At 38.5% G+C, this 27,500-nt stretch overlaps 1 protein-coding gene and 1 long non-coding RNA gene across 15 annotated transcripts in view; one reads left to right on the forward strand and one right to left on the reverse strand.

Moving 5' to 3' along the window:
• Window positions 1–27,500, forward strand: part of NPAS3 (neuronal PAS domain protein 3) — an 856,499-nt gene that overhangs the window by 697,181 nt on the left and 131,818 nt on the right. The window lies entirely within an intron of this gene.
• The window catches only part of LOC141583571 (uncharacterized), a 180,540-nt gene that overhangs the window by 2,770 nt on the left and 150,270 nt on the right, over window positions 1–27,500 (reverse strand). Inside the window, exon 3 of the long non-coding RNA XR_012516223.1 lies at window positions 1–2,636. This exon is cut by the window's left edge and continues 2,770 nt beyond it. This is a non-coding gene — a long non-coding RNA (uncharacterized LOC141583571). The remainder of the gene's footprint in view (window positions 2,637–27,500) is intronic.

Below are 27,500 nucleotides of genomic sequence, written 5' to 3' on the forward strand. Positions count from 1 at the left end.
GTAGCTCTACAGTTCATAACCTATATGAGTAATAGATGTAAGATGCATGCACTCATGTGATCTCATAGTGCTTCATAGCTTGGGCCTGGATAAAACATAGGTCTCTTACCACAGAAGAGCGCTAGCTCTTTTTGTTCTCAAATTGTCAAAATTGAGTAGTCCCTCATAACTGTACTATCTTCATAGCGGATGTCTCTTGGAACAACTTGGAAAATGCCTTTGTTTGTGGTCTCTGGTGCCTGTGAGCTAGCAGGGCAGTGCTCAGTGCCACTTCACCATTTGTTCACACATTAGCAGTTCTTCAGCACCCACACAGAGATTTCAGTGTGTCCTTATTTATAACATTTTTTTACTTCTGTGGGTCTAGAAATTCCGCCAGAGGTACAGAGTAATCAGCAGCAATGATTCATTCAGCAAAGATATTGTTCATGTGTCTATATGTGATAGCAACAAGGAGATAGTGTTTTACAGTAGCAGCCGTCCTTGAAGTAATGGATTTCAGTATTTTTGAAACAAAAGTGCTGTTGATCAAAATGATGCAAATGTTAAGTGTATTATTTTCTCATGGAAGCAATGTTTGTGTCCTTAGGCCCAACTGTGTGATATGAATGACCACACACTAACTTGCTTAATGAACTAGACAGTCGAAGTATCTTTAGAGCATAAATCCTTCTAAAATGCATCAAATGGCATAGCACAGTAAGCAATTTCATACATTTATGCAGCTTATTACATCTTCTTTTTCCATATATAGCTAAATGATGAACAATCACCTGCATCAAGGTCATGAAAAGAAAGTTTCTTTAGTAACATTTTTGACTAGCATCTTCGAAGCGTATTAGGATTACTTATTCACTCTTCGATATATTTATGCTGCCTTCTGTTTCTTACTATAACAAACAAAAGCGTTAAGTTCTAGCTGTTGATCATTCTGTTGTGTTTAGAAATGACAGGTCTTTATTCTTTCCTGAACTATCATCTCATTAACACCAATTGTTTGTTTTACTTTAAACCAGTTTGATTTTAAATGCATGAAACAACTCCTGAAGTTTTTACTCTCTGACTCAGCATCACTACGTTATTTCACAGTGTCAAGGATGCCTCCCAGTTGTGGCTTAAGTAGTAGCCAGATTCAAAGCATTCAGGGGTGACTCAATCCTGAATCACAAAGTCTCCCACCATTCCATCCCAGGTCACATCTTGCATGTTCCAGTATATGGTTGGTTTCAGCTGCTTTTTCCTTCCATTGATGATAGATTTTTAATTCTAGAACTCATGTACTCAGATAAATATGTAAACCTATAGACATGTATTCACTCAAATGACAGTCCCATTGTATAGAACATTTTACTAACTCCTCTTTTGAAATTACTTTCAAAAATAATTGCCCAGCTTCATAACAAAGATAGATTCATTAATTTATAGTCACCGAACACCCTTCCTTGGTGATAACTTATTTCACCTCCCCTGCTACCCGCTTTTCTCTCTCACCCCTCTCAGTTTGATTTTGGCCCCAGGTTACAAGAAAGGCTTAGAACTCTGTAGAGTAGAGAAGAGAACAGATAGATAGAGACTAGCAGCCTGTGGGACCCTTTGGCTGAACCCACCAGGAAGCAAAGTTACTGAGATGAATTTATCTATCGAGGGCTGTCTGCCAACTACAGGAACAGAAGCTGATATCATGGGTGTGACCGGCTTTGTCTTGTGAATGTAAATCATTCCATTTCAAATTGCTACAAGCCGACTTTAGATCCATTGAAAACTTAGGTCCAGAGAATACTCCTGCATATACACAATTATAGTCTTCCAACTGTGTCACTTTTTGAAAATGACCTGTGCATGTACCATTTACATCTCTAACCTATTTAATGCTTTAAAACATTTTTCACTGAAAACTTGTTTAATAATAAACTCCTAGAAAGGAAGGCTTTACAGAAATCTAAGAAAAAGTGCCTAAAAATAATCATAGAAGGCCCAACTGACAGAATTCCAAGCGAATATAAACATATATTCTGCGCTTGCTAATGAACTGCCCTAGTTTGGCTTACAGGGACAGCACAGAGTATTTCTATCCTCTGGATTGGCATAGAGTTGAACACATCCCAGTGCACGTGTGAAGCCAGGCTCAGAGGGCACCGATGTCCTCACATCTCTCTCCTGGGTGTGGGAAGACAGCCTGCTCTCCTTTTTAGTGGTCATTTGGCTAAACCACTTTCATTTAGCCTCGTAGTCCATCATTGGCAGTAAAGCCCTCCAGAATCACACTTGCCATTGCCTCTGTTCTAAATTTACTCTAGTTTGTCAACACTGCATTGGTGCCGAGGACCACGGTGTGGCCTTGTGCTGCTCCCACAATTCTAGCTGGACGGCAGCTAACTGTGACGGTCCTTCCTTGCAGCTTTTCCCTACTGAGGAACTCATTCTGTGAGAGCACCCATTTCCCAAGAACTTACCATTGGGAGGTAGAGGGAAGCCCCCTCTACAGGCAGAAACTCAAGTTGGAGTTCATTCTAGCCAAAACTGACCTCCTTTGTTTCCATTCTTCAAAGGAACACACAATGGCCTGTAGGTTATGCATTCATTCAGATGACAATCCCAGTATACAAAACTTGCTTATGTCTCTCTCCACACACCACCTGTCATAAATGAAGTGGACAGTTAACGCCTGTCCTCAAATACTCACATATGAGACTGTTTAACAACTGAAACAAGGCACTTACAGCAGCTGTCCAGATGTCGTCACCTCAAAACCATGGTTTCACCCTGCCAGTTAACAGAACTGGCTCAAGAGTAAGGACGCTGGAAACCAGCATAGTTAACACCATATAAGGTTGCACAGGGCTGAAAGCTCTTCATAATCTGACTTAATAATATGTCCAGGAGGCCAACAACATGGTGCTGTAGCAAATGTACCAGATGCTATTCCCATCCTAGGTCACAATGTAAACACTTATTTTTATCCTAGCACTTGGCCATTATTATTTTGTCATAGATCGCTTTATATACTCCATTGTAAGTTGGTTATTGTATTGGATGCATACTTTGAAGCTTAACTCTTTTAGCTCCTACATAAGGAAAGCTTCGTGATGTGGAAGAACTGAACTGAATTGTACTAATGTGGTAAGCAATAAGAAGAAAGGCCACAAAAGGGAATGGGCGGGAAGGGGGATAGGGTATGAAAAAGACAAGCTAAATTAGAAAAATCTAAGAAATAGACTATGTATCATAAAGGAGATGAAGACGAGAGCATTGGAGATGACAGCAGGAATAATGAAGTGATCGTGGTGGATTGACTGCAGAGAGAGAAATCAAATTTGACTAGAGTGGTTGTGGTGTGGAAGGCGAAGGGAAAAGGTCTTTAAGGAATAAATTTTCTGGCAAAGGGCAAGCCATCCAACCAATGGCTTTCAGACTTGAACAGGAGAAGAATATTAAAATACAGATTCCCTGGCCCCATCCCAAGGCAGTCTGATTTAGTGCCATAAATGGGACCAGAAGGATGTGTTTTTAAGAAGGTCAATTGATTCTTCATTTTGTACAGACACAGGTAATACTCAGACCTCACTTTGAGAAAACTCTACAAGAAAAGCAAAGAAAATCTTACACATTTTAACAGCAACTTGTTAGAAGTGAACAGAGGTTGCTTGTAGGTAAGGAATGTGCAACGTTAACCCAACCAGGAAACAAGGAAGATTGACAGAGAATTATTGCTGCCCAGATAGAATGCTGGAGATGCTGCAGGGATACTTGGGCAAGAGAAAACATTTCTTAAGTTTATTTCCCGGATGTTAATCAGCCTTTGCCCTTTGTAGCTAGAGATATCCCTCACCCCAATTGGAGAAAAAAAAACCCTCAAAGAAACCTATGAAAATAATTAAGCATGATAATTCTGGATTATCCTTAATTAGAGGGAAGCTCTAGTGGGCTCCGAGCTTTGGAGGGTCATCATACATTTGTTACAAGTGATCTGTCACTGTTCCACATGCACATTATTCATCACTTCACCTCTGATCTTCCCCTCCTCTGAGCACAGCCCTCTACAAGACCCCTGCACTTAGGCTGCCGACTAAAAGACATCACCTCACACGGCTCCTGCTGCCACTATAGATGATATGTCTCTTCTAGGGGGCTTTAAGATGGAGAAAGTCTTTGCCTCTCTCTCATTCTGTGCTGACTCCTCGGGGCCAGGCCCAGGCCTCTGCCAGGAGCAGCAGCCTGTCCCTCATGGTGAGCTCTCCAAAGACTTGGGGCCTTGTTGCAGGAGCAGGAATTCAACAGAGTTGGAGCAGCTCTGATGCCCATTGTAGGCCTGAGGATTCCAGCCACATGGAACAAGAAGAGGGAAAGGAAGGGAGTTAAGGGAGGCTTGGCAAGAGAACAGGAAAAAGTCAGATCAAACACAAAGGGTGGAAAGGAACCAAAGACTGCAGTCATCCCCTCTTCTTCTAAGAAAGACAGGCCTACAACCATCTCTCTGCCTCTTGCTGACTTTGTTCACAAGGCCCATGCAGAAATCATCACACCTCCTACAACTTAGGCTGTGAAGCCTTTTCCGTGCCATGCAATGCCACCTTCCTTTCTCCCACCAAAGGGCTGCATTCTGCCTTTGTACCGGGACATGCTGCTATGCATGAGTTAGTTGGTGGTATGTCACTTTTCAGTTAGCACAGATCTGTCTTCTTCCTGGTACCCAGACCACACATAGGACATCACTGTTCATAGACTAGATGGGCAATAAGTACTTACTGAGTTTTCAATCATTCCCTGGATCCAGTTCCTTAAGTTGTTTAACTTTATATTAAGGAAGTCCCTGAAGACTCTGTTTTAGGTTAGGGAATTTGAAATGCATTTTAAATAAGCACCATCTCAATTGATATAACAGAATTAGAATACAAATTATGTTAAAACACACACACACACACACACACACACACACACACACACACAAGTATGTAGTTTTGAGGTCAGATCTGGGTCTATAGTCCAGCCCTGTCACTAATCCCCTGATTAAAGTCAGGAAACTTGTACCTTTTCTCTATATCTCTGTTCCCTCTATTTGCACATTAAGGATAATAATCCCCCCTTTTTATAAGGTCATTAAGAAGAGGAAAATACTGATATCAAAGTACCTCATAGATATAAACGTTAGTTTGGTTCATTTCCTTCCCTTTTAATTTTGAGGTAAGCTGGTTTTGGCGGCTTATTTTTCCTTTCCTAGAAATGACATTTCTAGTGGGCAAAAATATTAAGTAGCACCCAGTGATTCCGTTAATAACATTAACAACATGTTAAAGTTTAAAAATGATAAGGCTTATCATGACAGCCTGCTACCGATACAACCAGCCAAGAGGCGCTCCACATCTCAGCCCTGCCTGCTTTTATTTCATTTTGATTTATTAATCACCAGCTGAGATTTTTGACAAATATGGTTAAAAATCAAAAGCTATGCTTTAGAGACATTCATGCTACTTTTACTTGTATTAAATTTGCAAGGAAAATTTATGTGTAAATATGAAAACTATGTCTCTCTCAGTAAATATAGTCAGTCTGAGTATTCATATATATTCTCATAAACTTATCTTGGCATCCTTATGTTTTGTTGTAATGGGTGTCAAGGACTTCTCTTTGCTCTAAATGGGAATATTTACTGATCGAGAGCTTGCTGTCGCGTTCTCCTCTGCTATAACCTGAGGAAACAGCACCTTTTCACCTTTGAAACCAGCGTTTCCATATTACTCATGCCAGTCTTTTCTCACTAATTTTATGATTATAATGAGGCAGTGGTGCACTAGTTAGCACAGATGACCTTCTAATTGAAAGACTGTAAATTCAATCTCCATTGCTGGGCACTGACAGAAATTTAAATAAATACAGCTCCTAAAACCCTTGTGATGGGCTGGCCTAGTGACCAAGTCATATGTCACAGGGGACCGCTGGCAACTTCTGGGTGTTAACTACAGGAGTCATTAAAAGTAGGTTGCCCTCATGAAGCAAAGCGAGATGAGGGACTTTTCGCCGGCTTTGATTCAGGCGCCATGCCTTGGTTTTCTGTAACATATGCTGAGTTGCTTTTTTGTCCAAATGCTTCCTAAAACTGGAGTCTGAACATGAGGAGAAGCTCCATTCTCAAGTTGGACTTAAGCAGACAAGAACAGTCTTATACCAGGCCACCTTTTGTCCACTGCCATTTATAGATTTAGATGTAATAAGCCACCCAGGGCTGTGCTGACACCATCCCCTCACTAGCTGTATTCACCCCCATTTTTCACCCGCATGACCTCGGACAGCAATCCAATTCAGGTTTCCAGAATGAACTGCCCCGAGGATCAAGATGGGTGTGGAAAGCTGTTTTAATGGTCAGTCTGAGGAAGCAACCCTTGGAGCTGTAATGCTGGCAACACTTGTACCAAATAATTGAGCACTTGCCCTTGATATATGTTTGACCTTCCATTTTGCCTTTAACACTGTTACTTGTGCATTTATGTCTCTTATTGTGAACCACCTTGAATCTCTTTGGGAAGCAAGGTGCATACAATTTTTTAACTAACTAGCGGCTTTAAAACAGGTCCCTGGACCTTGACAACAGCTACCTAAAAATGGCCCCATCCTGCTGACAGTGCCTTAAAGCTGGTTATTGGGTTGTCAGCATGGTGCATCTTCATCCTGTGTGTATCACACAAACACAATGAAAATTTCCCATTGCCTTTAAAGTTTTGCATTCTGTATATTTGGTTGTTAGACAAATAGAGCAAGCTTTGCCGACTTCATTTTCATTCTTGGCAGCATGTTTTTATCATAAGGCAGATAGTCATTAATTTACAGAATCAACGCTGGGAACAGCTTTTGTGATCTCATATTAAATTTTCCCCTGAATCCGCCCCTTGGCAAAAATTACTCACATCGTTAAAAAATATTTAATTAGGCTGTAGTTTATACCCAGCTCACTGGGGAAATGTTGGAATTAATATGATTTGCATGAATTCTGTTTCTCTTTTTCTGTCAGAGATTAGTTTTGAATTCAGTTCAGAGGGTCGTTGACACTGCCAAGGACTCACAATCGTGAAGGTCACACAGGTAGCAAACACTTCCCCTGGGTAGGTTCCCTGAAAAGACAGCTCAAAATTGCTTTTAATTATGGGTTACCTGAAAGGCCACTTGCTGTTTTTATTTTTCCACAGATCCCTGAAACACTGCATGATTGGAAGTTTTAGGTAAACCATTTTATTCCTAACTAAAACAGGCCCGTTATTGTGTCAAAATAGATGTGCCTAAAGGTGTGGTCCCCCAATAATTTTTCTCATAACTCACTGATTTCTGTGGCTTGTTCACAAAAGAGAAAATCTCCCCACCTTGAACTGGGATGTACAGGTGCTGGATAAAGGTAATCTTGTAAGACAGCCAGCAGTGAGTAAATTTTCTACATAGTAATGCATCTGCTTGCTTAATTATCTTTCAAAAGATAAGATACATGTTTAGTTATGCATTTCCTTGTTTATTCTTCCATGGGTTAGAAAAAAAAACCTTAGGGAATCCACATTCCTGTGCCATTTTTTTCAAAAGAAAATTTAATGGAATATTTAATTAATAATCTAATCAATCAATTAATCTCAGTTACGTAAGTGTTGAAATCGAATTCTTTTTCACAGCTATATCAATAAAAGAAGTGAAATGGCTGCCCACTTATCAGGATAATAGGAAACCATTACAGACACAAAGAAGAACTGAAATTGCATTAATTCTACTGCACTGGTTCTGATTTGCCAGTGTTAACAAAGTCTTTGCGTTTTAGACAAGTTTCAGTTCACCTGCTGGAACCACCAGGTATACGCTTTATGTCCTAACCTTTTCCAGTGGTGAAAAAAAGTGATTCAATTTTTAAAGAAAAATCCCCTAACATTTCGTCTCTGCAGCTCTAAGCAAAGACACATTCCAAATAATAAAAGGACATTGAAACTTGTTAGGCATTACCTCTGTCTTTATTGTTAAGTTTTAAGTTTAAAAAAATAGAAACCATCTGCCTTCAAAGTATGTACAGACCACAGCATGCTGCTGACTAGCCAACTGTTGATGAATGAATATTTATATCCCAAGTGATTTCTATGGGGCTTCTTTCAGTACTGGAAAGATGAGATGCAATTTGACCCTCACTTCAAAAAATCCTGGGTGAAGTCACTCACAGGGAGTGGATGCCAGGTGTATCTATTGCGATCATAGCTGTACCTGATAACACTGCTCATGAAGATCACCACATGTTCCAGATTACAAAGCATTCTAAATGGGAAGAAACTTAAAATGGGAGAAATGAGGAAGTCTAGAACTTTCTAAATAATATACCCTGCTGGACACTGCTGTAGGTTATTTACACGCACAATCTCATTCAATCGTCAGAACACCCTGCAAGGTGGATATCACTACCCCCATTGTACAGATGAGGAAGGTCAAGTTCAAAGAAGCATAGATAGATCTTTTTAATTCAGTCCTTTCCTTTTATACATGAACCTGGAGGAAATAACAACCATATAATCAACACAGTGAGGTTATCTCAAAGCTGAGACTAGAACCCAGTTCTCTTAATTACCTATAGCACCCAGGCATGTATTCGCATTTTCCCAAGTACATTCTGCGACCACCTCAAGCTAACAAAACTATTCAGTAAAAACTAGCACAGTTTTTTCTCTACACCTTTGGTTTCTTTTTTTTAAACAGCAACTCAACTCTTTTGCGTATCCCAGGTAAATCCAAACATGCATGTGGCTTTGTGAAATCTTTTACACAACAGGGCAATGTATATCCAGCTCACTGGAATAAGCCAATTCATGTAAAAACTTAACAGCCACAGGCGTGGTGGCTCATGCCTGTAATCCCAGCACTTTAGGAGGCCGAGGCAGGCAGATCATGAGGTCAGGAGTTTGAGACCAGACTAGCAAACATGGTGAAACCCCATCTCTACTAAAAAAATAAATAAATAATAATAATACAAAAGTATTTATATTATTCTTGCCTGAATATATGAGAAACAAAATATATGTCTATAAGAGAATGAGTGAGAGAGAACAGCGTTTATGTTACTAGAAATTTTACAAATGCACTTGCACTAGGGCTATTAACTTGGCTTAGAAAAAGTTAAGTGGATGACGCAGAAAGAATCCTTTTCCATTTAAGGTTCTGTGTTGTTGTTTGCATTTGCCTGCCTTTTTTTTTTTTTTTTTTTTTTCTGTAGTGGCTTTTTTTGAACAGTACAAGACTGCAAGGACTTGTACATCCTCCTCTCTCTCCAAGGTACCAAATCTCAATATTTCATCTCATAGTCTCAAAAAACCACAAAGTTGGATAAAAGTCATACCATTTGCAGCTGGCTTACTATTTGCAAACAAACATCCTCTTTTCCTTCACTCTGGGCAGAAATAAATTACGGGAATAGCTCTTGAGACTACAGTCTAAATAAGGACATTCTTAGGCTACCAGTGTTCTCAGTTTGTGGTTCTGCCCCCACCCCCCCGCATTACCAGATGCCCCCTTGTTTCCATTCCTACTGCTATGCTAATGAAGCAAAAAATAAGTTTAGTATCGAACTCCTCCTGTTTAATCAGACTTTTTACGACTAGACCTACTTGAAAAGGATTGTGGTTGAGGTACACTGCAAACTTAAGACTAGCAGTTTTGGGACTTTCTTAATGATTGGCAAAATTAGGTACTATGCTAATTGTGTGGCATGTATTGGTTTCTCTTATCAATTCTGATTCAGGGCAAGGAGTACACATGGGTAATGATTGTTGTTGTTGCTACAGCTACCATTTATTAGCTGCCTAGCATATGCCAATCACATTATTCATCTTATTTAATCCTCTCAACAATCCAAGAGTAAGTTGAAAAACTCCCATTTTATGGATGAGAAGATGGAGGCTTACAGTTAGAAATTAGGAGAGTAGGCTAAGCATGGTGGCTTATACTTGTAATCCCCGCACTTTGGGAGGCCAAGGCAGGCAGATCACGAGGTCAGGAGTTCAAGCCTGGCCTGGCAAACATGGTGAAACCCTATCTATCTCTACTAAAAAAAAAAAAAGAAAATACAACAATTATCTGGGCATGGTGGTGGGCACCTGTAATCCAGCTATTGAGGAGGCTGAAGCAGGAGACTCACTTGAACCTGTGAGGCAGAGGTTGCAGTGAGCCGAGATTGCACAATTGCACTCCAGCCTTGGCAACAAGAGCAAAAACTCCGTCTCAAAAAAAAAAAAAAAAGAAAGAAAAAGAAATTAGGAGAGTTGAGATTCAAACTCTGGACTTTTCAACTTCAAATTCAAAATGCTTTCAATCAAAGCAGTGTCTCAAACAAAGATCACTGAAATGTGAGACACTGATTTTTTTCTTTTAAAACATTTTTTATTGAAATTGTGTATATTTAAGGTATATAGCATGATGTTTTAACATACATATTCATAGTGAACTGAGATTAGTCGAGCTAGAGTTAACATCTCTTTTCACGGTTACTTTTTTTGATGGTGAGAACACTTAAGATCTACTCTTTGCAAATTTTAAATATACAATGCAGTATTATTAACTGTAGTCTCCATGCTCTACATTCAATCTCTAGAACTTTTTCTGTGTGACTAAAACTTCATCCACTGTAACTGAAATCTCCCATTTCCCTCACTTCCTTGCCCCTTATCCAAGGAAAATGAAATTAGCATGTCCAGAAGATATCTACCCTTTTATGTTCATTGCAGCCGTATTCACAGTAGCCAAGATATGGAATCAACCTAAGTATTCATCAGTGGATGAGAAGATAATGAAATACACACAGAGGAATATTATTTTCCCTTAAAAAGGTAGATCCCGCCACTTGTAATGCAAATGAACATGGAGGACATTGTGCTAAGTGAAATATACCAGACACAGAAAGAAAAATACTGCATAATTTCACTTCTGTGTGTAATCTACAAAAGTCAAATTCATAGAAGCAGGCTGATTTCTGGCCCTGATTGTACATCGGATGCAGCTGCGAGATTGTAACAAGCCCCTAAGTTCTGAATCTCAGGTCTTTGGTCTGACATACAAATGGTAACACCACGGGGTCCCAAAGAGAAGAGAGGCCACATACTGGAAAGCCTTCTAAGGTCATCAGTTTAATCAAACCAACAAGTATTTATTGGGCACAGTGCTAGGTGTCTTGAGAACTATAAAGATGAATAGGATATCATCTTAGACATACAGAAGCCTGATTTTTAGAAAAGAGTTTAGCTAAGTAGAAAGTGTTAAGTTTCCCAAGTTCCTGGAACAAGTCATTTCCATTTCCTCTCCAAAGATGACATTTTTGATAATGAAGAAAAAAGGAGATGAAAATTGATTAGAGAAAGTTTTCATGTAGGAGATTGTTTAAAGAGGGGCAGAGGAAGCGGGACTCAGGCTCTTTTTCCACATTACTGTTAATACTTCCCTAGACCCAGTTCCTGGTGACTCAACACTGTTCGGGCTGCCCTTGGCAGGAGTAGTCCTCGTGGATTTATTTTTCACATAAAATTCTTCAAATACACAAGCATCAATTATGAAGATTACATTAAAAAAAAAACAACCAGATAATTGTGTTACTCTTGCAGCAGGAGTGGGGGTGGCGGGGTGTTGCAGTCAGGGGATAGCATCTAGTTGTAGGTGAGGGATGTCAAAATGACTGCAGGAGGTGATAGAAATGCCGGCTTTTCCAAGTAAATATTGCCGCTTACTCCAAGTACACTCCATAAAGCTCCTACGGATCTTAGGTATCGATTTTCTGGGATGCCAACCATACTCCTTTCCTGTGTCTCAGCCTGCAAGGGCAAAGGCCTTGCCCAAGCTCCCTCTGCCGCGGTTTCTTTCACCTTTGTGGCTTCCACTCTTATATAAGTAGACACTGTAGAAATTGAGGGGTCTTGTTTGTGTACTTAGAAGATTTTGCAGGTGTTTCCTAATTCATTCTCGTCATCATAGGAAGCAGAGATTGCCTCTTCAAGACAAGTTAAAAACTGGAGAGACAGCATACAGTAACTTACCCACCCTCATTCCAAAAATCAGTGGTGAAGACAGACAGAGGAGTAACAAGATTGACTTTTGTTTCCCAGGCTAATGTTCAAGCCAGTAGTTTATATTATATCTTTTTATATTAAAAGTGACGCCTTAACTTAGTTGTCCTTCCGTTTCTATCCTTTTCTTCTGTTTTGAAAACTGATTTCACATACCCCCTGAGGTAATGCAGTATGCCAACAAGTCTAACACTGTGGTTCTCACTCTACTTTCATCAATAAAATGTTATTTAAGCTAAACGTTCTGGAGTGACCAAAACCAAATAAAACATGCCAGTATAGAGCTGCTCTAGTTGGAAAATGAGAGAGAGAGGCCTCAGAGGTATCCCAGGGACTCCTTAACCTGGAGCCCATAGGTAGGCTCAGATCATGTATAATTTTCTCAAATCACTTGCAATGCCAGGGAGAGGATGGGGAACAGAACCATACTGTTCATTAGAGATGCAAAGAATCTGTGATCCCTTTGAATCAAAGGCAGCTGTCTTTTGGTTCAGCATGAGACCCATCTTCATTCCCCACTAACTAACAGTGTATTAATGATGCTTCTGAATCAAGTTCAAGTGGTTTTGAGTTTCTCAAGGCTATGCCATACTTTTGATTCTAAGTCTCAAAAGATCTGATTCAGCAGCCCAACTATGGGTTTCTGTTAATATAATGAATAGGTAGGCATAAAGGATAAGCCACCATATTACTTTGGGACCCAAATATATAGCAAACCCTTCTAAATCACCTCATTTCTCAATAAAATTTTAATGCCATTTTTTTTCACTTACTTGCTCATTCATTTAAATATATATATTCAATTATATATGTACACACATATGTGTGTGTGTGTATATATATACATATATATGTATATATATAAAAAAAATTGACTGTGCACCAGGGTTTGTAGAAATGAATTTGATATGGCTGCTGCCTTCAAGAAGCTTGCAGTCTAGTGAATGAATATATACTTATACTTAGTATATGCCAGGTTTGCTTCTTTCACACATTGTACACATTACCTCATTTAATTTTGACCACATGAAGGTAGATACCATTATTATCCTTATTTTATAACTGAGGAAACAGTAGAATAACTTGCCCAAATTGGGTAATGGTTTCAATCCCAAGCCATTTGCCTCTAGAGTCTACATTCATAACCGGTACTCTCTATTAGGAGCATGTGAAGGTGTTTGAAAACCTCCCAGATTGTAGATCATTGTGTCTATACAACTAGCCATAAAACTGGACCTGGCTGGCCCAGAACTCAACCAAATATTCTAGTCCAATAAATGTACTTTCTTTGTCTGGGTATCCTGGGAAGTGCATTTTAGCAAACAGAGCAAGAACTTATTAGCCTCAAAGACAGGACTTCATTTCTAAATGACACAATTAAAACTAGAACAAGAGACTTAATAATAATTGTGTAGAGTCAGCCGAAGCCATTAGATAGTAAGGAAGGCCTGGCTGTCAATTCTACTAATAGATTACCAGAAACCATACCTTTAATATTCTCTATTTCATCTAAGGAAGCAAAAAAAAAAAAAGTAGCATTAGAATGATAATGACTCATTAGTGACTTGAAATTGGGATTCTGATGCTTTGTTTTGTGTCGTGCTTATGTAGTGCTGTTCAGACAACAGAATGGATCTCAGAAAAATCAAAGGATGGTCAATGAGAGAAACAAAAAGAATCCCCAGGTATAAAGGAACCAAATGGACTTTACTAAATGAAAACCCCTGGGCATTTTGCAGGAAGATATGTAATCACCCCAGCTCCCCCCAGGACCACTCTCCTGAGGCTCACAGAGGGTTGGGTGTTCCACATGGAAGAAATCAATGAGAGCCATAAAGTGTATGCAAATTACAAGAGGGACAGACTTTCTAGCTTGAAGTCTAGAATAAAAATATGTTAAGATAAAAGGGAGAAATAAATTCCTGGATGCTAATACAAATGGACAGTTTGCCCATTGCTTCAGTGATGCCAAATGGATGAGCTAAGAAAACATGCTGTGTTCTCTCATCAAGTCCCTGATCCTCACTAAAGAAAATGGGTATGAGCTAGTCATCTCTAACAAAGTCTGCCAGTCTAAGCCATCTCCATCAGTCCATTCTCCAGCTTTTATTTCTCAAAACTCATTTCTAAACACTGAAACTGTTATTCCTGAGGCTTCCACGTTCTTTTACGGATAAAGAGCGAGCTGCAGTTGAGTCTTCACAAAAGTTGCCTGTAAATCCTTGAGTCATCCTTGTTTTGATTTTGTTTTGTGTTTTTCTATCCCTCTTGGTATGGACTGCATGAAATTTTCCATTTGCAAAAGGGTTTAATCAACAGTAAATGTTTTGAATCAGATTAAAAACACAAATACTTTAAGAGCTATGTATTTATTCTGTCCTGCTAGATGCAGTTACTTTATCTTGTTTCTGAAGGGCAATGCAAAGCCATCGATGCTCAAATGAATTCCTTGCAACAGGCAGGAATAGACACTGATGGTTAATAGTAATTAATGTTCATCTTAAAAGATCCAGGGTTCTTCTGCAGAATTTTCCCCCTTCTCCTTGACACATCAAAAATGGGAAATCATCTATGAGACTGTTTTATTTGTCTCTGTTTTCGGACAGCACATTTACATACTCTCGAAGGCAATCAATACCAGCAAGCCCAGGTCTTCCTAGAGTCCGTAATTATACGCCTAAGAATGCATATGTATTCACGTGTAATACTTGTGTTTCTTCACTGTTTCCCCCACCTTTTTAGCCGACATGTGTTAAGAGTCTTTGAAAGCAAAGAGTCAAATAAAGAGAATAATAGGAAAAAACACAATGTATTGTTAAATGTGATGGCAAAATAATTTTTTTTTTTTCAAAAAAAGCTTCAGTCAGTATGATCAGTAAAAGGAAAAAAAAAAGACAGCCGGCAAACTGTCTATCATGTGATGAAATTTGACAGTAGGGATTATGGCTTTGATGGACCAGAACAGCTAATAGAAGAAGCTGACATTTTTGAAACCCTGCTAATTAAGGGTTCCTTCCTTAATATTAAAATAAAGTCTTTGTCTGGGTTTTATGGTTGGAGAATCAGGTGTTTTCATTAATATATGCCAGTCAGTCTTAATAAGCTTGGAGGGCAGAGGAAGTTATTATTGAGTGACCTTCTACAAAATAAGCATGTTGCTAAGGGCTCTAACCCTGCCCCGTTCAGACTGATGAATCTCATTTCCAATGCAAAAGCTTCACAAGAAATCCAAGTATTCTCTGTGCAATCACAGAAAATAATCCTTGTGTCTCTTGTAATGTCCAGAATTGCCACTTACTACACTACTACTGTACAATGAATATTACAATACATATTATTTTTCTACCACAATTGTCTACATTTCTGAATTGCCCAGAATAGGAAAACTTATTGTGAAGACACTTGTATTGAAAAGTCAGCTCATTTTAATACTTTTCAAATAGTCATCTACTCTGCTCATGAATTATAATGCTCAGAATACATCTGACAATACTGGCTTTGAAAAGGAGATATGTCTATATTATTACATATTCATTTTCAAATAGATTTCAAACAGATTTTAAACCATTCATTGAAATTCATTGAAATGATAAATTCACAGTTGGATTTTGATTGACTCTTAATCCAATTTTACTTTTGATAAGTTTTCACCCCTCTCTTCCCACCCACTCCCAACCAGTGTATTTTTTGCTGTTCTGTTGGCTTTTAAAGCAAAACCGAAGGGGTATGGTAAAAATGGAAGGTTTTGATAACTACATGTAAAGCTAGTCAAAATGAATTGGTAAATTTAATGAAATTCAAAAGGCACCACACTATAGGTGATTTTTCTGGCTAATTTTCAGCGTATCAGTGCTCCCTTATAGAAGCAGGGTTTATGGTAGGTGGCTGTTGGTTCACAACCTAAAACAAAATTTTGAAAGCGTCTTTCAGTTACTAAACCATACCACCATATCTAGATGGCATGGAAATGCGCAGCTCGACAAGGTATTTGGTGTTGGGATAGTAGATCTCACAGGTTGAGGTTTTGTGGTTACCCAGTTAAAATAACATTATTGAAATACTCTGCATCTTGAGGTCTGCCTGCACTAGGAAGAAAAGTTAGTTAGCACCACTATTGCTGGACTTGTGGTCAAGTAAAAAGACAACCACCCTTCTGAGGTCTCTCTGGAGAAGAAATAAGATAGATTAAAAATTCCAAAATGTGTTTCCTTATGAAATTTAAAGTATTTTTTTCCCCCAATTTTGTGAAGAAAGTCAATGGTAGCTTGATGGGGATAGCACTGAATCTCTAAATTACTTTGGGCAGTATGGCCATTTTCACAATATTGATTCTTCCTAATCATGAGCATGGAATGTTTTTCCATCTGTTTGTGCCTCTCTTATTTTGGTGAGCAGTGGTTTGTAGTTCTCCTTGAAGAGGTCCTTTACATTCCTTTTAAGTTGCATTCCCAGGTATTGTATTCTCTTTGTAGCAATTGTGAATGAGAGTTCACTCATTATTTGGCTCTCTGTTTGTCTATTATTGGTGTATAGGAATGTGATTTTTTTCACATTGATTTTGTATCCTGAGACTTTGCTGAAGTTGCTTATCAGCTTAAGGAGATTTTGGGCTGAGATGATGGGGTTCTCTAAATATACAATCATGTCATCTGCAAACAGAGACAAAATTGGTCTTCCTCTCTTCCTATTTGCATACACTTTCTCTCTTTCTCTTGCCCAATTGCCCTGGCCAGAACTTCCAATACTATGTTGAATAGAATGGTGAGAGAGGGCATCCTTGTCTTGTGCCAGTTTTCAAAGGGAATACTTCCAGCTATTGCCCATTCAGTATGATATTGACTGTGGGTTTGTCATAAATAGCTCTTATTATTTTGAGATACATTCCATCAATATCTAGTTTATTGAAAGTTTTTGGCATGAATAAGGTGCTGAATTTTATCGAAGGCCTTTTCTGCATCTATTGAGATAATCATGTGGTTTTTGTCATTGGTTCTGTTTATGTGATGAAGTATGTTTATTGATTTGCATGTGTTGAACCAGCCTTGCATCCCAGGGATCAAGCCAACTTGATCATGGTAGATAAGCTTTTTCAACTGCCACTGGATTTGGTTTCAGTATTTTATCGAGGATTTTCACATCGATGTTCATCAGGGTTATTGGAAATTTTCTGTTGTTGTTGTTGTTGTTGTGTCTCTGCCAGGTTTTGGTATCAGGATGATGCTGGCCTCATAAAATGAGTTAGGGAGGAGTCCCTCTTTTTTCTATTTGGAATAGTCTCAGAAGGAATGGTACTAGCTCCTCTTTGTACCTCTGGGAGAATTCAGTTGTGAATCCATCTGGTCCTGGGATTTTTTGGTTGGTAGGCTATTAATTACTGCCTCAATTTCAGAACTTGTTATTGGTCTTATTCAGGGATCCAACTTCTTCCTGGTTTAGTCTTGGGAGAGTGTATGGGTCCAGGAATGTATCCATTTCTTCTAGATTTTCTAGTTTATTTGTGTAGAGGTGTTTGTATTTCTGTAGGATGAGTGGTGATATCCTTTTTATCATTTTTTATTGTGTCTATTTGATTCTTCTCTCTTTTTTCTTTATTAGTCTGGCTAGTGATCTCTTTTGTTAATCTTTTAAAAAAAAAAACCAGCTCCTGGGTACATTGATTTTTTTTTGGAACGGATTTTGATGTCTCTATCGCAAAAAGGAGCCCTATAGCCAAGACAATCCTAAGCAAAAAGAACAAAGCTGGAGGTATCACATTGTCTGACTTCAAACTATATTGCAAGGCTACAGTAACCAAAACGGCATGGTACTGGTACCAAAACAGACACAGACCAATGGAACAGAACAGAAATAACACCACATATCTGTAACCATCTGATCTTCAACAAACCTGAGAAAAACAAGCAAAGGGAAAGGATTGCCTATTTAACAAATGGTGTTGGGAAATCTGGCTAGCCATATGCAGAAAACTGAAACTGGACCCCTTCCTTACACTTTACAAAAATTAACACATGACAGATTAAAAATTTGAATGTAAGACCTAAAACCATAAAACCCTTAAAAGAAAACCTAGGCAATACCATTCAGGACATAGACATGGGCAAAGACTTCATGACTAAAACACCAAAAGCAACGGCAACAAAAGCCAAAATTGACAAATGAAGTCTGATCAAAGTAAAGAGATTTTGCACAGCAAAATAAACTATCATCAGAGTGAAGAGGCAACCTACAGAATGGGAAAATTTTTTTTTTAAATCCATCCATCTGACACAAGGCTAAATCCAGAATCTACACAAAACTTCTTAAACAAATTTGCAAGAAAAAAACAACCCCATCAAAAACGGGGCAAAGGATATGAACAGATACTTCTCAAAAGAAGATATTTATGCAGCCAACAAACGTGAAAAAAAAGTTCATCATCACTGGTCATTAGAGAAATGTAAATCAAAAGCACAATGAGATACCATCTCATGCCGGTTAGAATGGTGATCATTAAAAAGTCAGGAAACAACAGATGCTGGAAAGGATGTGGAGAAATAGGAACGCTTTTACACTGTTGGTGGAAGTGTAAATTAGTTCAACCAATTGTGGAAGACAGTGTGGCAATTCCTCAAGGATCTAGAACCAGAAGTACCATTTAACCCAGCAGTCCCATTAGTGATTATACACCCAAATGATTATAAATCATTCTACTATAAAGACACATGCACATGTATGTTTACTGCAGCACTATATTCACAATAGCAAAGACTTGGAACCAACCCAAATGCCCATCAGTGATAGTCTGGATAAAGAAAATGGGTCACATATATACCATGGAATACTATGCAGCCATAAAAAAGGATGAGTTCATGTCCTTTGCAGGGACATGGATAAAGCTGGAAACCATCATTCTCAGCAAACTAACACAGCAACAGAATCCCAAACACTGTACATTCTTATTCATAAGTGGTAGTTGAACAAGGAGAACACAGGGAGGAGAACATCACACACCTTGGGGAGTTGGGGGCTGGGGTGGGATAAGCATTAGGAGAAATACTTAATGTAGATGATGGGTTGACAGGTGCAGCAAACCACCATGGCATGTGTATACCTATGTAACCTGCCAGTTCTGCACATGTATCCCAGAACAAAATATAATTTTAAAAAAAGAAACATGATGACCTTGAACAGCCCATTTCCATAAAAAGTGACATTCAATAATTGCATTATTTGTAATTCAAAGGATAAATGCTTGAGGGAATTGAAACCTCATTCTCTGTGATATGCTTACTTCACATTTCATGCCTGTATCAAAACATCTCATGTACCCCGTGAATATATATACACACATCGGTGTACCCACAAAAGTTTTAAAAATAAATTTAGAAGTTTTTTTAAAAAGTTGACATTGAAACCCACTGCTTAAAAAGACTTACAAATAAATTATTCAGAATTAAACTTAAAAAAAAATCCCAAAGTATGGTTAACAGAGCAAAACCTGTCTCTAATTAATTAATTATTTAAAATTTCAAAATACACCATGGGGTTTGTGTTCACCTATTGGGAAAAAAAATCATCGACCGTAAACTGAGTTCATTCCAGTGTGGCATATACAGGAACAAATGAGGTAAGAATTGTGGGTCCAGGGCTTATATATGTAGGACAAGAAGGTAGCTCAGAGTGTGTCAATTATCTAGGCCTATGTCTACTATGAGACAATTGTCCTTGAGGTACAAACTTGAGAAGAAAAATGAGATATGACATTTCCTATAAATGATTACTTGAACCTGTTCTTCAGTATTTTTAAAGGAGGGGGGAAATGGTTAATGAATATTAGCATGCATCTATGTCTTTAGGGCCTAAATCGGATCACTTTTTGTTCCCTGAGCTTCTGCCTAATGCTTTCCCAACATCCTAGGCTTGATCCCAAAACAGCATAATACACCTCCCCTGCTCTTATAAGCTCCAGTGCGGTTAGAACCCTATAGTGTCCTGGATTGCTCCCATCTTTTCATTCAAGCCACCTGTACTTTTTCACTCCTTTCTCTGTGAGGAGCCAGACTGGGAGTTGCTGTCCCAGATACTTTTGATTCACAACCACCTCTGGGCGCCCCCATACTAGTGCTACTACTCAAAGTGTGAATCGTGAACTAAGAGGTTCAGCATCATCCAGGAGCTTCCTAAAAACGCAGAATCTTGAGCTCTACTCTAGATCTCTGGAGTCAGACTCTCTGGGAGCCCATTCTGCATTTTAAGGAAATCCCAAAGAATCAGGAGAAATTCGAGAGGCAGTGATCTACAGTACTCACGTCAAAAATTAATTGCCTACTACATTGTGTTGTCATATATTTTTTTCCTATTATTTGGTTTTGTGTGTGTTTTTCTTATCTCTCCAAAGTGGACTGTAAACTACCTAGGGGCAGGTGCTGAGTTTTAGTGTTTCTTTTAATTCCTAAAATCCCAAATACAGTGTATTACAGAGAGTAAATAATAGATAAATATGTGATTGACTAATGTACTAGTTCAGTTCTATTATTCTATAGACATTTCTTTATTTCTGCTATCTTTTACTATTCATGCATCTTCCCTTTCATGTCATTTTCATGTTCTACTCCAAGGATTCTTGCTTCTAGAGCATCACTTTTCGACAGAAACATATTGCAAACCCACATGGGTAATTTTAAATTTTCCTAGTAGCCGCATTTTAAAAAGTAAAAACAAGTGAGATGAATTTTAATGATTTGCTATTTTTATTCCATTTCACATATCTAAAATATTATTTTAACAGGTAATCAGTATAAAGTCTATGATAGTTTTAATTTTTTATATTTTTGTACAAAGTCTTTAAAACCTGGTGTTGGTGTACACTTATAGCATATTACACATCAGAGCAGCTGCATTCCAAGCACTCAGTAGCAACACCTGACTCCTGCCTTTCTTACTGGGCAGCACGCCTCTAGAGAATATTCATGGATAAACAGCAAAGGTGCTTGAAACTCCTGAAATAAAAGGCCGGATTGCCCATGTGTGATGACAGCATTGTTCTGGGGAGACAAACCTAGAACCTATCAGGCTCTCAAAAGGGTTTGCTCCCTGCCCCCACCCGCCTTCGACCACCACCACCATGGTCCTCTCAGAATATCCTGTGATATTCAAGTGTTCAGCCTCTGGAATGACTCATTTCTTTTGACCCATTTTTTTCGACTTGCCAGTTCTATTACATTCTCTATCTAAGACTAACTCAGTCTGTTACGAAACAGTTGTCAATTTAATTTTTTCCTTTAAAATAGCTCCTAGAGAGTGTTCAGGGTATTGACTTGCTTTCATAAAAGATAACCTCAAACATTACCACAGTTAGTAGTTACAACAGCTGGACCAAAAAAAAAAAGCAGTATATTAGACCTTTGTGTGTGTGTGTGTGTGTGTGTGTGTGGTAATTCACTAGAAATAAATTACACACCATGGCCATGGTGCCCACATGGTATTCCTGAGGGTCAGTGATTAATCATGGCATGGAGAATTTTATTCTTTCTTCTTCTCCTATTGGATTAACTCCCCAAATAATTTCTTAACATGGGCTAATCACCCATATTCTACAGCGGCTAAAATATTTTAGTATACTTTGTGGTTTTCTTAGATAAGATTTTTTAAAAATTTTAAGTTCTGGGGTACATGTGCAGGATGTGCAGGTTACACAGGTAAATGTGTGCCATGGTGGTTTACTGCACCTATCAACTCTTTAGATAAGATTTTTAAAGACCCCTCATGGTGACATGGGGAAGGAGAGCGTGTTATTTCAAATACAGCAGCAATGGCATTGACCTGATGCTCCAGGCTGAGCAAGATCCTCGTTTGGTTTTGCTTTCTCTTAAACATTTCTTGAGGTGTAGAAACAAACTATCTTTGTTAAATCTTTCGGGTTTTGCAGTTTTGCTTTGTTTTGTTTTTCTTGCAACAACATTGTGACACAACTCCTGGTAAGAACCGCTGTTGCTGATCTTCCACTACACAGTAGCCCCTTTGAAAACAGGAAGGATTAATTGTATGACTCGTGCATTTTATTATTCGTTATAATTTGGGTGTGTAATTGTTATATGTGTGCATTAAGCATATCCAAAGTTTTAGTCGTATAAACCACATTATTTTGCTGTGACCAGAATAAAATTACTTTGTAGCTTTCAAAACTCAAATGGAAAAATCATCCCCAGAATCATTATAAGTTTCCTAATCCAGTTACCTTTAAAATATAAGAGCTGGGCTGGTGAGGTGGCTCATGCCTGTAATCCCAGCACTTTGTGAGGTTAAGGCAGGTGGATCACTTGAGGCCAGGAGTTCAAGACCAGCCTGGCCAATATGGCAAAACCCCATCTCTACTAAAAGTACAAAAAAGTCAGGCACAGTGGCTCTACTTATAATCCCAACTAACTACTCCAGGGGCTGAAACTGGAAGATTGCTTGAGCCCAGGAGGCGGAGGTTGCAGTGAGCCAAGATCACACCACTGCCATCCAACCTGGGTGACAGGGCAAGACCTTGTCTCAAAATAAAATAAAAAATAGCTGTTTAGAATCAGGAAAATATTTAAATTTCAATCTTACAAGCATTTCCACTGTTTCTTGTTCATGTAATCAGAAGGAGGAGGACAAAATTCACTATGAGAACAATAACAAAAATTGGGATGTATTGATACTGAAGTCTGGCTATGCATAACATGCGTCACAACATGTATCCAGATTTAAATGACAAATATTGAACCATGTAACATTTGAGGATAACGGATTAACTATGCCAATATGAAGTACTTTATGCTGATTGGTCTCCTTACCACCAAGGTAATGAAGAAGCTTTGAAAGTGACATCCTACTATTCATTTGATCTCCAGAAAAAAAGAGACTGACTTCAGTTAATTTTAAGATTGTTAATGTTTCTTTCTTGGCATCGTTTCACTTTTTACTATGATGTAACCTCTAACGGCATCCTTTTTCCTTCTCAGCACTGAAATAAATACTAAAAAGTTGGCCTTTTCTCCCCTAAAGACACTTGATAAATTCAAAACTACAGGAAGCTTGTAAAACAAGGTTTTAAAGTTTGTTGATTTAGTCACTTTCACAAGTCCCTAGGCTCATTCCTGTGATGTAATATCCCCTCAGTAGTAAGGCATTCTCTGGGTTCTTCTTTTAACTGATGCCTCTTACGGACAGGAAAAGGATATTGACGCATCAGCACTGTTCTAAAACCACTGCTTCCGTGGCATTGTGTGGCGGAGGTGTGCCTGACCTAAGATTGCAAGAAAAAAATGAAATGCAGTGTATAATTTATTTCTTAAACGTAACAAAAAATGGGGGAGACCCACAAAGAGTTTGTGGATCTGTTTTACACACAGACTATTTATAGAAGTATTTAAACATGCTCACTTCCAAATAACTGTTCCCATGTCTCAGTAGCTGTAATTTGTTCTTTATTTCCTCTTTGACTATTTCTCCAATAGTCTGCCTTTTTCTTTTTCCTCTCGGAGAACTAGGAGATCCACTGATCCCCTGGAATTATCTTCTGGCACATCTTAATCAGAATTCAGAAATGGTTATGCAGTGTATATATATATATATATATATATATATATATATATATATATTTGAGATGGAGTCTCACTCTTGTCACCGAGGCTGGAGTGTGGTACAATCTGGGCTCATGACAACCTCCACCTCCCAGGCTCAAGGATTCTCCTGCCTCGGCCTCCTGTATGTAGTATCTCTTTGGGTGCTCGAGCTGCAATTTTTTTAAGTCATGCACTCCAAGGGTGATAGAAAAATGTACGAAAAACAAAAAAAGTAGTTCGTGAATTCCCATGGGAGTCAAAATGTTCATTTGTGAAGATAAAATAAATACATGATGTAGTATCTTTTAGCTAAAATTCTTCTAAGGGAAGCCTCCATTAACATATCTGTAAAAAGAGAGTGTATTCATGTTCTTATTTGATGACACTGGAAGGATTTTTCATTCTGTCTCATCGTTCTGATATTGAACCTTTCTTCTTGTTCTACTAATTTATACATGTATTTCTGTAACAGACCCAATGCTTTTATGCGTTTTTCTTCAGATAAGTCAGCAAATACATAGAATGAGACAGAGCAGTAAAGAACATCAAGTTTCTGTCAAAACAGTTCATAAATATTCAGTGGAGTTCTGCAATATGTAGGAAGTTATGAAGATGGCATTAAGATACCAGTAAATCCAAAGAAAACCTATGCTAATCAAGCTATCATATCTTATTATATTTTATTCTCTTATCGCTTTATTATCCTTCAATAATATAAATGTGACACCCCCCCCAAAAAAAAAAAACCCCCACAAATCCTAACGTGCTGTGGTGAGATAGAACTTCCACCTTATCCTGGGTCAGGATTTTCTAACCAGGATGTCAGGGTCTCTTGGTGGATCTGAAGGCCTAACCTGGGAGTTACGTTTCCAAGCCAAGTGGCTTGGACCATACACATAGTCCTCTCTCAGGAATGACCTTGTGTTCAGATATTGCTAGCATTCCATAAGGGAGTGGGGCCTGGCTGCAAAAGGACGCCTGAGAAAGACAGTAACTAAGCCCTTGCAATAATCTCAGTGCCCTCAAAGTATTTTTTAATATCAGCTTTACAAAAGATGTATGACATTCTACCTTAAATAGTAGGTTTTGAATGACCCTTTCTATTGATAAAAATCAACTTTATATTATTCCTAAGACTGAAATATTCTTTAAAAAAAAAAAAAAAGAAAAATCTTGAAAATAGATGTATGGTCTTTCTTTATCAAAGTATTCTCTTAAGTTCCAATACAGAGGTAACTTATAAGCTCACGGCCTGCTCCTCATCTGCACCAAATCCCTTCAATCAAAGAAGCTCTGAATTCAATGAGTTGCACTGTTAGTACATCACTGTAGTTAAAAAGTATTGCTCACTCCAGGGAGCCACGCAAAGGCTATTGACATCCTTGCTTGATGTATGAAAAGACAAATTAGTCCCCCATCCTATCTACCAGCAGGGTACAATGACCCGACATGGAAAAGTCAACTCAAACCACTGTATAATATATTTACATTTTTTTCCAGGAAATTTCAGAGTTACTAAATCAGCTGTGTCTAGTGTGCAAATTACATGCAAGCTAACAAAATGTGAAATAAATTTGACAAAGACTGTGTGGTTTAGCTTGACTGCAGGACATGCTGGATGGCACTAGTGACTATGGTTTGTCCTGGAGGAATCTATGGCAACATTGGGCAGGGAAAGGCAGGAAAAAAAGCATTTAAACAAAATGTTGTTTGTGGATGTGATTATTTATTACTTGTTGCCTGTCTGCTGCCCTGTAGCATTCTCAGCTGTTTTGTAACACACTAAGCAATGTGAGAGAGTAAGCTCTCTTCTAGAGTCATTTAGCTGCAGTAAAGCTGGACCAGGTGAGTGAAGTCTGAAACAGTCATGCTTCCTTCTTTTTCCGCTAGAGAACCTATTCAAAGATCTATGGGTCTGTTACCTTGAGTTTCATAAACAGAACATGGATTTTTTAAGTTCTCACTGTTGCCTTAGAGTACAATTTGCACTAATCAGAAGAACATACTAGTGGAGAGGGGAAAGCTCTGCTTTTCTGTTAGATCATAATTAAGAATTTAAGATAGGACCAATAATTAATATAAAATGAAATTTCTCTAAATTTCGACTGTTGGTGATTTGAAGGGATAGTTAAGAAATGTTGTTATGGAACTGTGTTACATTTCAGATAATGAGGACATAAGGGTGTGAACACTGGGAACTAACCAGTTAAACAGAGTTTTGCCATAGATTGGAAACAAGTGGGGTTATGAAAGATGGAGACTATTCTCTTAAACAGTTGCTTAAAACCTGTCCCTTCTCAGCACTTATACAATCCCATCCTCAGTTAAACTCAAGGACTTATTGGAAATAAATATATTCATTGTAATGAGTAAATATTATCATTACAGTGCCATTATAATAACATAAAAGAACCAGCTTAAGCTTTTCCAAATCAAGTACAGGTAAAAGAGAATTTTTTTCAGGCCTAAATAACCATTTTTTGTTCATTCAACAAAACATTTGTAATAGACCTACTAAATATAAGACACTAGTCCTAGTTTTCAGCAGGCAGATGTTTTAGAAGAGGTGGTAACTGAAGATTTAAAGGTACCTAATTAGCATTGGATTGGAGCTCTATTTATTTTTCCAACTTGTAGTGATGTAATGTCATGAAGTAATGTCTGTTCAGCAATCAAAAATTTCTCCGTTTTGCTTTCTGTAGTCTATTTTGAAGCACAGAATTTAGTGGCAGGAAACATGAGTTCTAGCCTGTCTCACCTAGTGAATAGAAAAAAAAAAATGAGAAAAGTGATGGACTGAGAATTAGACAGTTGGGCTCAAAGCCTTGTTTCTACCACTAAACAGCTGGGTAAACTTGCAAATGCATTTTAACTTCTCTGAACTGTAGGGCTTTCCCCCATGAAATAAGGAGATATTAATAGATGGTTTTTAAGGTCTCTTCTGGCTCTAAAATTGAAGTCAAAGCAGTATGAGAAATGTTGAACGTGTTAGATACACGTATGACATGATGATAATGTTGATGATGACTCAGGTACGTACATAAGTTGACCTTTGTCTAATCCTACCTCTCTTTTGGTTTAGTACACCTCCTTTAGTGCCGTCTTTTGGCCCAAGAGTTCAATGGCAACACATCTTCAGCTCCAGGGGATTGGCAGGCTGCCTGCCCTCAGCCTCCTCCCTTTATGGTGCTCAGTGCTCTCCTGAATAAAGTGACGCTGAAGCACAGGGGAGCTCAGAGGTCTCTGCTTACTTTCTATGGCTGCCAGTGCTACTACTGAGAGGTGATAGGTCAAGTGAACTTTGAACCAAATTCTGTTTCCGCCATTGGCGTTTTCCAGTATTGAGATTCTTTTGTAAACTAGACATGATCATACTAGTTCAAAAGATGTTATGAGGATTAATCAAAGCGAAGTACAGAAAGCACCTGCACGTGGTAGAGAACTGCCTGCATTGTTACTGTTAAGGCTGAACGCATGCATCACCCCTGCTGCACCCCTTGCTGACTAAAGTGCTGTCCCAAAGTGAGGACACACAGTTACACAATAATATACATTTCTTCATGTCATTCATTCCGACCCACCAAGCAGCAACAACAAGAAGACATGTTTGTGGTGCTTATCTCTCACAAAGTGATTTCTTCTGCATAGTTTTATTAGATTTTCAAAAATTAGGCTGAGAGGCAGATAAAGCAAGTCTTGTTCTCATCCCAGTTCCCACGGCCACAGCCTTGCACCATTCCCAAGGAACAGAACTCCAGAGGAGCCATACACGTGGAACACAATGTGAGTGGTTCCCCCAGGGCCCTGCTGAGCAGCAATGCTGCCACTTTTAGAGAGGAAACTGAAGCCCAGAAAGGTTAAATTAATTGTC

This window comes from Saimiri boliviensis, chromosome 2 (genome assembly GCF_048565385.1).
Source record: "Saimiri boliviensis isolate mSaiBol1 chromosome 2, mSaiBol1.pri, whole genome shotgun sequence".
NCBI lineage: Eukaryota > Metazoa > Chordata > Mammalia > Primates > Cebidae > Saimiri > Saimiri boliviensis.